Genomic DNA, 13,044 nt, shown 5'->3' with positions numbered 1-13,044 from the left:
CTTGACCACTATAAAACACAGTAAGCCCTTGAAAATAACCACAAGTTTCTCCAAAAAAGTGATTTTAAAAAAGCACAAACATTTAAAGTTAAAAAAGCAAGAAAAAACATGTTATCAGACAAGATGGTCCTGCAACAGTCCTGCCAAAAAAATAAAAAAAAACAAAAAACTAAACATAAAATCTCTAGTTTTTCAGAAAAATGAGTACATTTCATTGAAAAATTAAAAAAAAAAAAAAAAACGTGGAACGTTATCCTCAGGGGAATTGTCTATTCAGCAATGGATGGCAGTAAGCCAGCCGTCAGTCCTCCGAATCCCAGAAGAGTTTTTTTCTCTAATGGCCACAAAAAAGTATTAACGGTTTTGGCTCCCAAGTTGCTGGTTTTCTTCACTTAGGAGCTCATGCAACCAGCAGCCTGAGAGCATATGGAAGGAACCCAAGGCTTTGAGAGACTAGAAAAAGGTTATACCCTGGAAGGATATAACACACACACCTAAGGTTACTGTAGCAGTGATTATGATGAACATATTTTGTTTCTGAAATCACGTACAAAGGATCCATGGCTTGAATATTTGTCTAAATATGTTGAATCTTCAGGTAGAATTTCACTGCTCTGTGTATGGGTTGTTAACTTTTATTGCAACAATATTTTGTTCACAAACATATAATCTTAATAACCACATTCCAAACATTAAAAAGCAAAAAAATAATAAACACAAGTTAAAGTAAAATACAAGTAAAATAAATAAATAAATTAAATTACCTAATTAATTAATTAATTAATAAAGGCAGGAGGGTCAATCATTATATGTGACCAGAAAACTCAGTTATCCAAAGTTATCTTTCAAGCTTAGACCACATTGGTCATTTTTCCACTGACTTTTTATTAAATTCATATATATTACTCAGAGCTCTAAACAAGCAAGATCACCCACTGTAGTAGCATATTCCAGGAATATAGGTGGGAGCATAGATGTCCAGTGCTTGGCACTGCATTTTTGCAATAGAAACCTTAAGAGGGAACCATTAAAGAAACTGTCTTAGTGATCTGCACCTGATTAAGCCAGATTGCATCACAGATCACTTGGAGCCATCTTTGGAAACCTACCACGATACAGTTCTGAAAAATATGTAGCCAGTCACACAGCTCCTCATATGAACTTCTCCAGTAGGCAGTGGAAAGATTAAGATACATTCTGATTACTCTGGCACATGTATAAATGTTTTTAAACTGGCACTGCCAGCCAAATCTGCATTTATCCAGTCTCTAACTATAGTTGCATGGAATTCCAGATCAAGTGATCCCAGCTCTTTTGGAGATGGGGGACAAAGGCTACCATTATAGACTAGGCGATTTTCCTGCTCAAATGAAATCACAAACAAGATTTTAATCTAGACCAAAACTGTGACTTCGGGGGGGGGGGTGAAGCATAAAGGATAATAGGAAGCACATACCAGTTTGTCTCAATCACCTTTTGAGACATGTCAAAACAAGGAATACTTAAATGCAATATTTATTTAATTATTTTATATTTTGACATTTGTTAACCAGGTTAGCCTGACTGAGCTACAGCCCACTTTCAATGGAGGCCCAGTAAGAAAAGCTCCATATAGAGACATTATCAAAACAGTGACAACATTAAGTACAGAAAGCTTCAAACACAAGACAAATTCAAATACAGAGGTAGCTGTAGGTACCAATAAAATCTTAATAAATTTCTTGATATTATCTACTGCTTTTTCCTTTCTATTAAACAATATGACTGCGTATGTATGTATTGTATGCTATGTATTTAATTTGTATATTACCTAATATTTTACAGAAGCTGTCAGAGGTCATCAACTTATTCGACCTCTATTGCTGTTCTTACCAGACAAACAGCTATAAATTATTTCACATTGTCCATGATGCCACTTCCTGTAAATTGTACTCTCTCTTGTAACTGCATTTGTTGGTGGTCATTTCACTTTTTGTTTTTGTATTACCTCCTTGATATAATTTTTTTCTCTCTAACTACTATGTATAACAGCATTATATTTTACTGTCAATTTTATTTATTTATTGTTTAAATACTCTGGAGCTTTTCTCCTTGGGTTTCCGCTGAAAATGGGCCTCTGGTCCAGTTGGACCAACCCAGTTAACAAATGTCAAATAGATAAATAAATAAATAAATCTCTAGCATATTACATAAATATGTAAATCAGGTAGTGAAGTAATAATACTAGGAGACGTATTGTGCTTATCATAAGTATGTATAAATCACACAGTATGATACTTAACTAAAGCTACATAAAAAAGTAACCTTACAATATGGTACAAAGTAGAACAAATTAGCTAGTTCTGGAGTAGCACATAAAAAATATGAAACAGAAATGCACCCAATTGGGTAGGCTATTGAGCTAGTAGTAAGCTTTAGGAGGAGGGGAGGTAGATTATCAGCCAAAGGAGAACAAGGCTTTAGTTTGCTAAGAAGAGATTTTATGTAAGCCATGAGGACAGGGTTGACTGAGAAGGAGGTTTTGTGGCTAGAGCGAGGGGGTGGAATGGAGTGAGGTGCGACTATTCTGGGTTGGTTTGCTGATGGAGTTGATGAAGTAGGAATTAAGAATAATGGCAGTTTCGAGGGAGAGTTGTTACGGCAGGGGTTAGGTGTACTGGGGCTACCTGGATAAAGTATCTTAATGATTGTAGTACAGAATTTTTTTTTGGATTGCTGTGATGGTTTGCTTGAGGCTTTAGGTAGAATATATTTGTTTTGTGCATGTTAACTTTTTTATCTTTACAGAGAACCAAAAAATTGCAGTTCTCTAATTAAAAAGGGTGAATGCCCTTCTGCATTTGGTTATCTAAAGCAACAGATCATCCGCATAAAGTGAAAGTTTGTGAATGGTGTCCCCCATTTCAATACCAGCTATCATAGACTGCCAAATACTGGGAGTTAAAAACACAAAACAACAAGTGAAGTGGTAGGAAAAAGCTGGAAAATTAAGCTAAAAAAGAAGTAACGTTCCAATAACTTCAAACAAAATGTTTAATAAGGTAAGCACTTTCGGTGGTGAAAATATCCCACCTTCATCAGACCAAAAAAACATCACAAAGTACTTCTTATATAATCATACCATCCAACTAATTAATAATTTAATTACTAAAAACCAATCAGTTAATTATTCAATTAAAAAACAAAATTATAAAAAATACCATTACACAGTATACATGCAGTATTATAAACACCATAACAGTAATAAATTAATTAATTATAGATTAAAAATCAACAAAGTATACAAATAATCACATAGCAGATGCTGCTAAACAATCCAAATAAAATTGTAATACATGCTAGATAGTCTCCTAAAATAGCACAAACAGGAAGAAAGAAAGATTCTCTATACACTCAATATATAGATGTATTATAAAACAAAATATCACTATTTTCATACAATATGTTTAAATTGCATGTTAGTTGCAACAAACTAGACTTAAACCCATATGTATTAATATGCAAAAGAAAACAATAGTACATAAAAATGAAACTAATTAAATATATTGCATATTAAAAAACCTTATGTTTGTGTAGATAAATATATTTATAGATAACACTGATAATTTATCTACTCAATGCTTTCAGATCAAGGGAGGTCATCGTCCCCCTGTACTCATCACTCATTAGACCTATGATTGAGTACAATGCCCCATTCGGAATGTATCTGACCCGACACCTGTGCAGCTGGAAAGGCCCCAAAAGTTCCTCACCAAAAGGATAAAGGGTCTCAAAAATATGTCTTATGCTGCCCGACTGAAAGAACTCCAGCTCTATTCAGTCTCATACCGCTTGCTCAGAGGTGACCTGTGCCTGACATATAAGGCCATGTCAAACCCTGATTTGATGAATATGCTTCACCTCAAAAAATCTAGATCCCTCAGAACCACAAGGGCGGGAGACTTAAACCTTGACACGGTTATTAATAGAACGTGCTGGAGGGACAGATTCATCACCCAGAGACTCCTATGCTGTGGAACAAAATCCCGGTACATGTGAGGCAGAGCACCTTGCTGGCCTTGTTCAAGAGGAATCTTGACCAATGGATGGGGGATCGCAGATATACTCCAGGGATTACTTCAGTGTCACTGCTTGACAGAGGCACAGCAAAATAATAGGCATAGTTTTATTCAAACTAAAGGGGTGGCGAAAGCCAAATAACTATGGGCTAGGCTTATAAATGCCCTTGGGCAGATAGCCTAGTATGAACCTATGAACCTATGAACCTATGAACTTTTGATAGAAACATAATCATTTAAACCAGGGAAAATGTATGCAGCAGTTCTAATTTGCCAATACAACTCATTCTGCTCAAGTAATAATTGCCAGGGCCCCCCTCTCGGATCTAAAGGGATCTGATATAGTACTAAAAATAAAAATTCATGGGTTGGAAATTGCAATACATGTCTCACAAGAGCATTATTAACATCCCCATTGCCAACAGCATAGCAATGCTCATATACTCTCTGCTTCAATTTCTGCTCAGTCTTCCCTATGTAAAATGAGGGGCAAGATCTACAACTTGCAACATTAACCACTGCTTTAGAATCACAATTAAAAGAGCCATTGATTCTGTACATCTTATTATTGATATTGGCAGTGGTGCTCACCTCAATAAACTTACATTGTGTACAATGCCCACACTTACGCATACCTAAATGTGCCCATTGGGGATGACCATGGCTCCCATTCTTATGATTCTCTAGTAGATTTTTGAGATTCAATCCTCTCCTAAATGTAAAATGAGGTCGGACACCTAATTTAGTACAAATAGAAGGTTCTTCCAAAATGACCGCCCAATTTTTAATAAAAATCTCCTTGACCCTTTTAGTGCCAGAAGAAAAAGTGGACAGGAAAGTAAGATGTAATGGTTTATGTTCATTAACTGTTATATCATTCTGTAGACTAACCTGACTAAGGTTAAGAACATTACCATCAGCTTGAGACCTACTAGCCAAAATGGGTTTAAAACGACCCGTTAATCTCTTATTTCTCACTTCAATCATTATATCAACAATTAGATTATGAGGATACCCCCTGCTCAAGAACATTGATTTAAGCTTTTCACATTCCATATCAAAATCAACATCTTCGGTCACCATCCTTGCAGCCCTTACCATCTGGCCTTTAACAATTGCCTTCTTCTGATGGTAAGGGTGTTCACTAGTATAAAACAAAAATGCATTAGAGTAGGTGGGTTTCCTATATATAGAAGCCTTATACTGTTTATTGCCCCTATCGTTAGTAAGTTTCACGTCCAAATATGTTATACTGTCAACTCCTACTTCATATGTAAATTCAAGAAAATCTGTTTTATTTGAAATATGTTGTATAAACCCTTCAACTAAATTAACATCTCCCTGCCATACCAGGCACATGTCGTCCTGGTATCTAGTATACCAGACAACATTTTTTGAAATTCACTATCAGTGAACAAATAATTATGCTCCCAATAGGCCATAACACTATTGGCAAAACTTGCCCCACAGGGTGACCCCATTGCTACTCCCGTGTTCTGCAGGAAAATATCTTTGTCAAACATGATATAATTATTAGCCAATATTAGATCTAAAAGGGTTTCAACTAAACATATTTTACCATGTTCAGCTTTCTTAAATAACATAAATTCCCTTGTCCATTCAATTCCCAATTGATGGGGAATTTCTGTGTACAAATCTTTAATGTCAACAGTTACAAAGATGTTATTGTCCTTATAATCCAAATTATTAATATTTTCCAAGAAACTCCATGAATCATGGCATATTTGAGTTTCTTGGTTGATAAGAGGTTTTAAAATATTATCAACCAGTTTAGCACATGCAAAAGTAATAGAACCCCTCCCATCCACAACTGGTCTAAAAGGGGGGTCATGGATGTCCTTGTGTAACTTAGGAGATCCAAATATTACCGGAATTCTAGGGGCTGACATAGAAAGATATTGGAAGGTATCTATATCAATAGAACCTTCCAGAAATAAATCATCTAGGGTACTTGTAATAAAACTATATGCAGTATGAACTTGATTAAGGCTGACGGGAGTATACACCTCAGATTCAAGATGTTGACGCATCTTACTAATGTATGTAGACTGATTCATGAAAACTAAACCCCCTCCCTTGTCTGGTTTCATAACTCTAATGTCACAGTCATTTATTAAATCAATATATTGCTTCTCTTCCATAGTGATATTAGTGTTGGATACCTGTTCGTGAACACATTGATCTAATAACCTCCTCAAATCTACTTCAAACATTTTTTCAAATAACGAGAGTGGAGGCACAAGGGGGGGATTAAAAACACTAGAAACTCTTAATGTATTAACAAGTGTAGAATCGGCTCCCATTAGAACTGCTAAATTCAATTTACGTACGTAAATTTTGAGGTCAACAATCATTTTAACAAAATTCATTCGTTGGTATGGAACAAAAGAGAGTCCCTTAGCAAAAAAAATCTACCATACTGTGGTCCACAAATAAAGCAGTATAATTAAAAATTTTAAAGTCACCATGTGTACTAACAAAACTTGTGGTTCATTAGATGCAACTGCCATTATCTCCTCCTCCTGTTCTTTCGGTTGTTTCTCCAGTTCACCTGTTGTCTCTGGTTCGATCGATTGTTCGAATTGTTGTGGTTCAAATTCCTGCCCGTTTAAAAACCCTGATTATTACACGGTGTATTAGAACCGTTACGGTTATCAACCACTTGGTTATGGGATTGAGGTTGATTGTTTCTAATTCTTTCACTTCTACGCAGGGGTACATCTGAGTTAGAATTAGACCTAATAACCACATTATTGTCATTGTTGTTATTACTATTAGAAACATTATCAACTCTAGAAACCACATTGTCCTGAAATACATCTGTGTGTGTAACCGGAGGGGGGGGGGGGGTATGCTTTGTTTTGAGCATATGCTAAAACGTCTCTGTCAATTTTCTTCTTTTTTGTAGTTAACAATTTATTAATAGTAGCGTCAATGCTGGAATATATCCTGCAATAAAAAAATATGAAACAGAAATGCACCCAACTGGGTAGGCTATTGAGCTAGTAGTAAGCTTTAGGAGGAGGGGAGGTAGATTATCAGCCAAAGGAGAGCAAGGCTTTAGTTTGCTAAGAAGAGATTTTATGTAAGCCGTGAGGACAGGGTTGACTGAGAAGGAGGTTTTGTGGCTACAGCGAGGGGGTGGAATGGAGTGAGGTGTGACTATTCTGGGTTGCTTTGCTGATGGAGTTAATGAAGTAGGAGTGAAGAATAATGGCAGTTTCGAGGGAGAGTTGTTACGGCAGGGGTTAGGTGTACTGGGGCGACCTAAATAAAGTATCTTAATGATTGTATTCCAGAATTTTTTTAGGATTGCTGTGATGGTTTGCTTGAGACTTTAGGTAGAATGTATTTGTTTTGTGCATGTTAACTTTTTTATCTTTACAGAGAACCAAAAAATTGCAGTTCTCTAATTAAAAAGGGTGAATGCCCTTCTGCATTTGGTTATCTAAAGCAACAGATCATCCGCATAAAGTGAAAGTTTGTGAATGGTGTCCCCCATTTCAATACCAGCTATCATAGACTGCCAAATACTGGGAGTTAAAGGTTCCAGACAGATAACAAATAAGTCAGACAACAAGCAGCCCTGTCTGATCCCCCTATGAACATGTATTGGCTCAACAGAGAGTTATTCAGATGTTCTTTGTGTTTCACTGTTGCAGTCATTACACTTGGGATATCCTGCTGGCAGGCTATCCTCAGTCGGCCTGAATTCCAAAGTCTAGGTCTAGCGTCGGTTGCTGTCACCTCTTCCCTGATGTCATTGTGCCAGGGGTATAAAAGATGCAGCCGACGCCAATTTCTTTAGTCTTTCTTGCCGCGCGGTGCCCGAAGCATAAGCAGTTCGCAAGTGCCGGTCGGCCGACTCCTGAGATTTTCGTGCTCAAATTTCAGATCCAAAGTCTTCATTAAAAGCTAAGTACCCCATTGGGGAAACTTTTTTCTTGCTCCAGACTGATGTCAGAAAAAGTTAATAATTGTATTTGTTGTGGGAAGCAAATACCGCATAAGGACTTTCATTCTTACTGTATTCCTTGCCTAAGCCCTGACCACGACATTGCTAGTTGTCGATTTTGTGCTAGATTTAACTAACGCACTATTAAGCATCGCTACAATTTTGCATTACACTATTTTGGCAGAAGATTTAATTATATCATGTCGTTGGATGGCCATCCGACTACCGGAATTCACAAGAAACGCAAAGAAAAAGAGAAGGACAGGCATTCGAGGTCCAAAACCGATGACGAGGCTTCTTCTAAGCCAGTCACTGGTTCGCTGGTTCTCAGTGAGGCACCTTCGCAGCCCCTGATGCCCGCTACTTTAGACCCGCAGGCCACTACCAATGATGTCCCCCATTTCAATACCAGCTATCATAGACTGCCAAATACTGGGAGTTAAAGGTTCCAGACAGATAACAAATAAGGCAGACAACAGGCAGCCCTGTCTGATCGTCCTGTGAACATGTATTGGCTCGACAGAGAGTTATTCAGTTTCACCCTTGCTATGGAGACCTGGTACAAAGAACATAAAGACTGTTGGAGACCTTCCAGAAATCTTAAGTACTTTTGCAGCTCCCATAAATAATGCAGATGAACTCTACTGAATGCTTTCTCTGCATCCAAAATCAGCAAGAGCAATGTGGACCCCAAGTTAACAGCCCTTTCCAAAATAAGAGAAACTTTAAATATACTAAAATGGTTTCTTCTTTGTGCAAAACCAGTCTGATCTAAATGTATAAGCTTGGGTAGGAGCCCCGAGAAGTGACTACCAAGAATATATATCAGTAATTTATTGTCATGGTTTAAAATTGAGATTCGCCTATATGATGATGCAAGGGATAGCTCCTTCCCTTTCTTAGAGAAAGAATTCGGAGAGGTGGACCATCTATAACTATAGCATTACTTAGTTAGGTAAAGATTTTAATAAAGCTCAACCAGGTATCTTACCATGGATGGCAAGAACAAGGGCCACAGATATTTCCTGTTCAGTAACTGGTGCTGACATGGCATCTAGTTCTCCACCTGGTAGTACAGGCAGATTAAGCAAGGAGGGATAATTCCTGACTACATCAGGTGATGAGCTAGAATGTTCCTGCTCAGAATGCAAAGTATAATAATGAGCAAGTGCAGATGAAGTTTCTGATGGGGATAAGCATGTCTGCTAGTCCAAGGGTCTTTAACCTACACTGCCTGCTTGTCCACAGTTTGCTTACAGTCTTAATGGTAGGTACCTGCCATTTGTTGGGGATAAATCTAAGCCTCTAAGCCTCTAAGGTTAACAGCCGTACAAGCCTGGTCAGCCTTGTACAACTGCAAGGTACTTATTTGTGACCTAAGGTTCTCAAACTTGTCTTGTGAGAAACCCAGCCTCCCATCTTCATTTGTGCTAAATGTAACTCCTTTTTCAATTTGGTTAGCTTAGCATTGTAGTACATCTGTCTCCCATTAGCATAAGACTTAACAAATTTAGTTATATTAGATTTGAAGAATTTAGTTTAGATTTATGTAGGCTGCTAGAATTGTGTCATCCCATACCGCATAGATGTTAATGAAATAACAAAACTAAATTGATTGTTCTGATTCATCACAATGAGTGACTTGATCTTCTTAGCCCCTTACCACAGCACAACTGTAACCATACATGAGAAAAGAAGAACACAGTATATGTATACCTAACAAAGACCCTCCTGACAGGAATACTAACATAACATAAATTTGTGTAACAGTATTAACACAACTAAACAAACTAATTACATATGACAAAATGCAATTAGATGATAAAGGGCAACAAAAGCTACCCTTTGAAGTGTAACAGTCCAACAAAACAATAACACTTTAAATCTGACTAAATGAAAAAACAGTGAACTTAGCAATATCACTCTTGCCTCCTCAAGGACACTACAAAAACTGTTTCTGTGAACTGTGTTACAAACGCAAAGGCAAATATCTGTAGTGAGTTGATTTAATACTGTCATCATTTTCCAGATAAGTGCAAGGCAGCCATAGTTTACTCAAGTCACAATAATGAGTTAAAATCAGGTATCTTGCAAACGTAAAATTAACAGTTTGAGCGGTACACCTTGAACTTAAAGCTTTATCTCAGCTGCCACATGTACAGTCTTTTAATTGCCTAATAGGTATCTCTTAAAAACTGGAAAGTGGCCCAAGAAGTATCTAGGCAATGATTGCTGCCTTCAGTAAGTCCAGACTGAATTGTATGATGTATTTCTTTCTCTGATGTTGAGGCAGAGCATGATTGCTTCAATTTAACCAGGACATCCTGTACCAACCTAAATGCAACATATCCCCCAGAAAGAGCAACTTTCACTGAAGTGAGCTAAAGTAAATCTCCATTGCAGGCCTAAACCCAATTTATGATTACCTAGTCTCCATTGAAAAAAACTTTGCTCTTTAGAAACCTTGGTACTCTGAGCTGTATGAACTTCTCTCAGCCACCACAATTAAGCAAGGACCTTTTCATTAATAAGCACAGTTAAGAAAATGTACCACAACTGATCCTGAGATACAGTCTCTCATCCTTTCAAGCAGGGTGCACCTTATGTACCCACGGGTCAATGACCAAATTAGACTGAGGGATACCAGACCAGTCAGGTAGTTGGGATACAGCATACCCAAGGCAATCTTGCCCCTTGGCTTTCTTAAGAGCACCCACTAGGAGGAGGTTCTTCCTTTGACCTCTGTCCATTAATCTAGGAATTCAATTGTAGCCTCTTAGTCCTGCAATCCTTGCTGGACATCCTTAAGGTCTTGATTTTTGGCTGTTAATTGTTCAGTTTGCTCATATACTGCTGTTTCCATGTCCTTCAGCTTGACATCAGACATAGTGATGCAATCAAGCATGGTACCACTGAATTTTTGTGGTTCTAGCATCAATGAATCAAGACATACATCAAATGCAAAAATAAACTAAACTATACATTTTGCTACTTACACCCCTGCAGTAACACACTTTAAACAGATTAATAAACAATTCCTATGGGAGAAAGCAGAGCATGAGAATCCCCTCCCGCCATATCACTGACACTGCAGGAAAACTCTGCGTATGGGATGTTAGTTACATTTAATAAAAGTGCAGCTGTATAGAACATAGGGTATGCAATCTTGTAGCAGTTTTTCTTTTTTTTTTTTTTTTGCATATGCTACTTTGGTTAATATGTGACAGGTCTGGCTAAACAGTCATATCAAATTGGCGGAGATTCAAACATACAGTGAATATCTCTCTTAATATCATGGGATGTGGTATGCTGGCATGCTTTCTAAAGACTTTGTACCACATGAATTTATATGCTGTTATTGCAAATGTATTGCTTTATTTAAGGACTGCATTTTATGTAGTGACACAGCATGAAAAATATGAAGGGAATGTGGTAATGTTGGAGGAATTCAAAAAGTAAAGTTTAGCAGGTACACAGAACTGGTATGTCTTCTTGGATATGCATTAACAGTCTGCAATGCAAAGGAGAAGAGAAGTAAACACAGATTAATACAAACAAGCAATGACAGGATTAAATGTATTAGGGAAACTCAATGAGAAAAGAGTTTTCTATTTATCAATGATATGCAATAACGGACTGGTTTTAGTGAATGCAGGGAAAGTAATGAGGTTTATATTTATATAATGTAAACCACTTCAGAATGGTTGGGACAGGGAATGACCTTCCCTTGCTGTTTTACTTTGGCTAGGTAAAAAAGTTAAAGTTACAACAAAACAACAAATGGCCAGACTAGACTCTAAGGCCATAGTTCTAAAGCCATGATTAGAGTTAAGAGAGTTATGCCCAAGCCCAAAATGCTAAAGTGAGGAAATGCATGAATACTATAAAACATTATGGGAAAAACTGGAAGGATATGGCAGAGGCTGAGGTTAGGTGACTATAGCTTCATGTCAGTGTCTCCATGAGATAGTCACCTAAGGAGTCAGGACTTTAAGAGAAAACTTACTTCAAGGTAGACACTGTCCAGAGAATAAAATAGTTTTAAATTAATGACAGAGTGAAACAGTAGTCAATATAGGAGACAAAGTGCACAAGCAGGATTTTGTTTTTGTTTTTACGTTATCCATTAAAGTCTGCTGCAAGTCCAAGTGGTGTTAGAACTGCAGGCCTTGAGCTCTCTTTACTGAAGATGAAGACAACAAAAGGCCGAGACTGTAGTTCAGAAGAAAGCAACTGCTAGTCTTACAAAATGCAAAAATGGAACAGGAGGGTAAAGAGGGAGATAATACAGATAGAGAGAAAAGCAAAAAAAGACACCTGTACTTTATCAGCAGAAATATAAAACTGCAAATCCTGTCACTTGCATGTAAATCTGTTTCTCTGTAGCAGGTTAACTCAGCAGCACTGCTCAGGATGATAAAGAAACTTAAAACAACAGTGTAAAGAAACAGCAGTGAAAGCACTATGAGATTGAGATGAACTGTTTAGAAATATTGGCAGACTGATATACAGCTCACCATGGTAAAGTGGGCAGAAGACTAAGACAAAGGTATCCAACAATCTATTACAATCAGCGAATCTCTGCTGGTCACTGCAGTACTGTGAGAAGGTCACTTATTTTAATCAGAAGTAACAGCCTGGTACACATTTCCTTAGCTTGGACAAATACTCAGTAATTGGCCACTTTAGGTTGAATAACCAGCATGCACATTTCACCAAACCAGTGTTAAACAGAAAATTGCATAATATTTCAGTTGTTCATGACACAAAGCCCAAAAGCAGAAGCTGTCTAAACCTAAACAAACTCTAGTGTGTTGTTTTGTGCAGTAAAGTACTGACCATTGTTCACACAACTTTCAGGTTTTATGTCTTACCTTACATAAATGACACCTGCTGCAATGAATCTTCAGTCAGTAGCTTCGTAGCAGGATTTTCTCTCAGCAGATTAAGAGCAGTACCTGTAAATAAAAAAGAAATGGGATTCAGCACTACTAGCAGTAATTTATGACT

At 37.3% G+C, this 13,044-nt stretch overlaps 1 protein-coding gene across 5 annotated transcripts in view; it reads right to left on the bottom strand.

Annotated features, from left to right (window-relative positions):
* Positions 1-13,044, bottom strand: part of WIPF3 (WAS/WASL interacting protein family member 3) — a 1,105,312-nt gene that overhangs the window by 619,351 nt on the left and 472,917 nt on the right. For all 5 annotated transcript variants that reach the window (XM_044066832.1, XM_044066827.1, XM_044066830.1 and 2 more), the window contains one exon: positions 12,909-12,992. The gene's annotated coding sequence lies outside the window, so the exon portion shown is untranslated. The remainder of the gene's footprint in view (positions 1-12,908; positions 12,993-13,044) is intronic.

Source organism: Protopterus annectens, chromosome 3.part1 (genome assembly GCF_019279795.1).
Source record: "Protopterus annectens isolate FY-2018-M chromosome 3.part1, PAN1.0, whole genome shotgun sequence".
NCBI lineage: Eukaryota > Metazoa > Chordata > Ceratodontiformes > Protopteridae > Protopterus > Protopterus annectens.
Note: the sequence above shows the minus strand (reverse complement) of the source record. Positions and strands in the feature narration are given on the sequence as shown.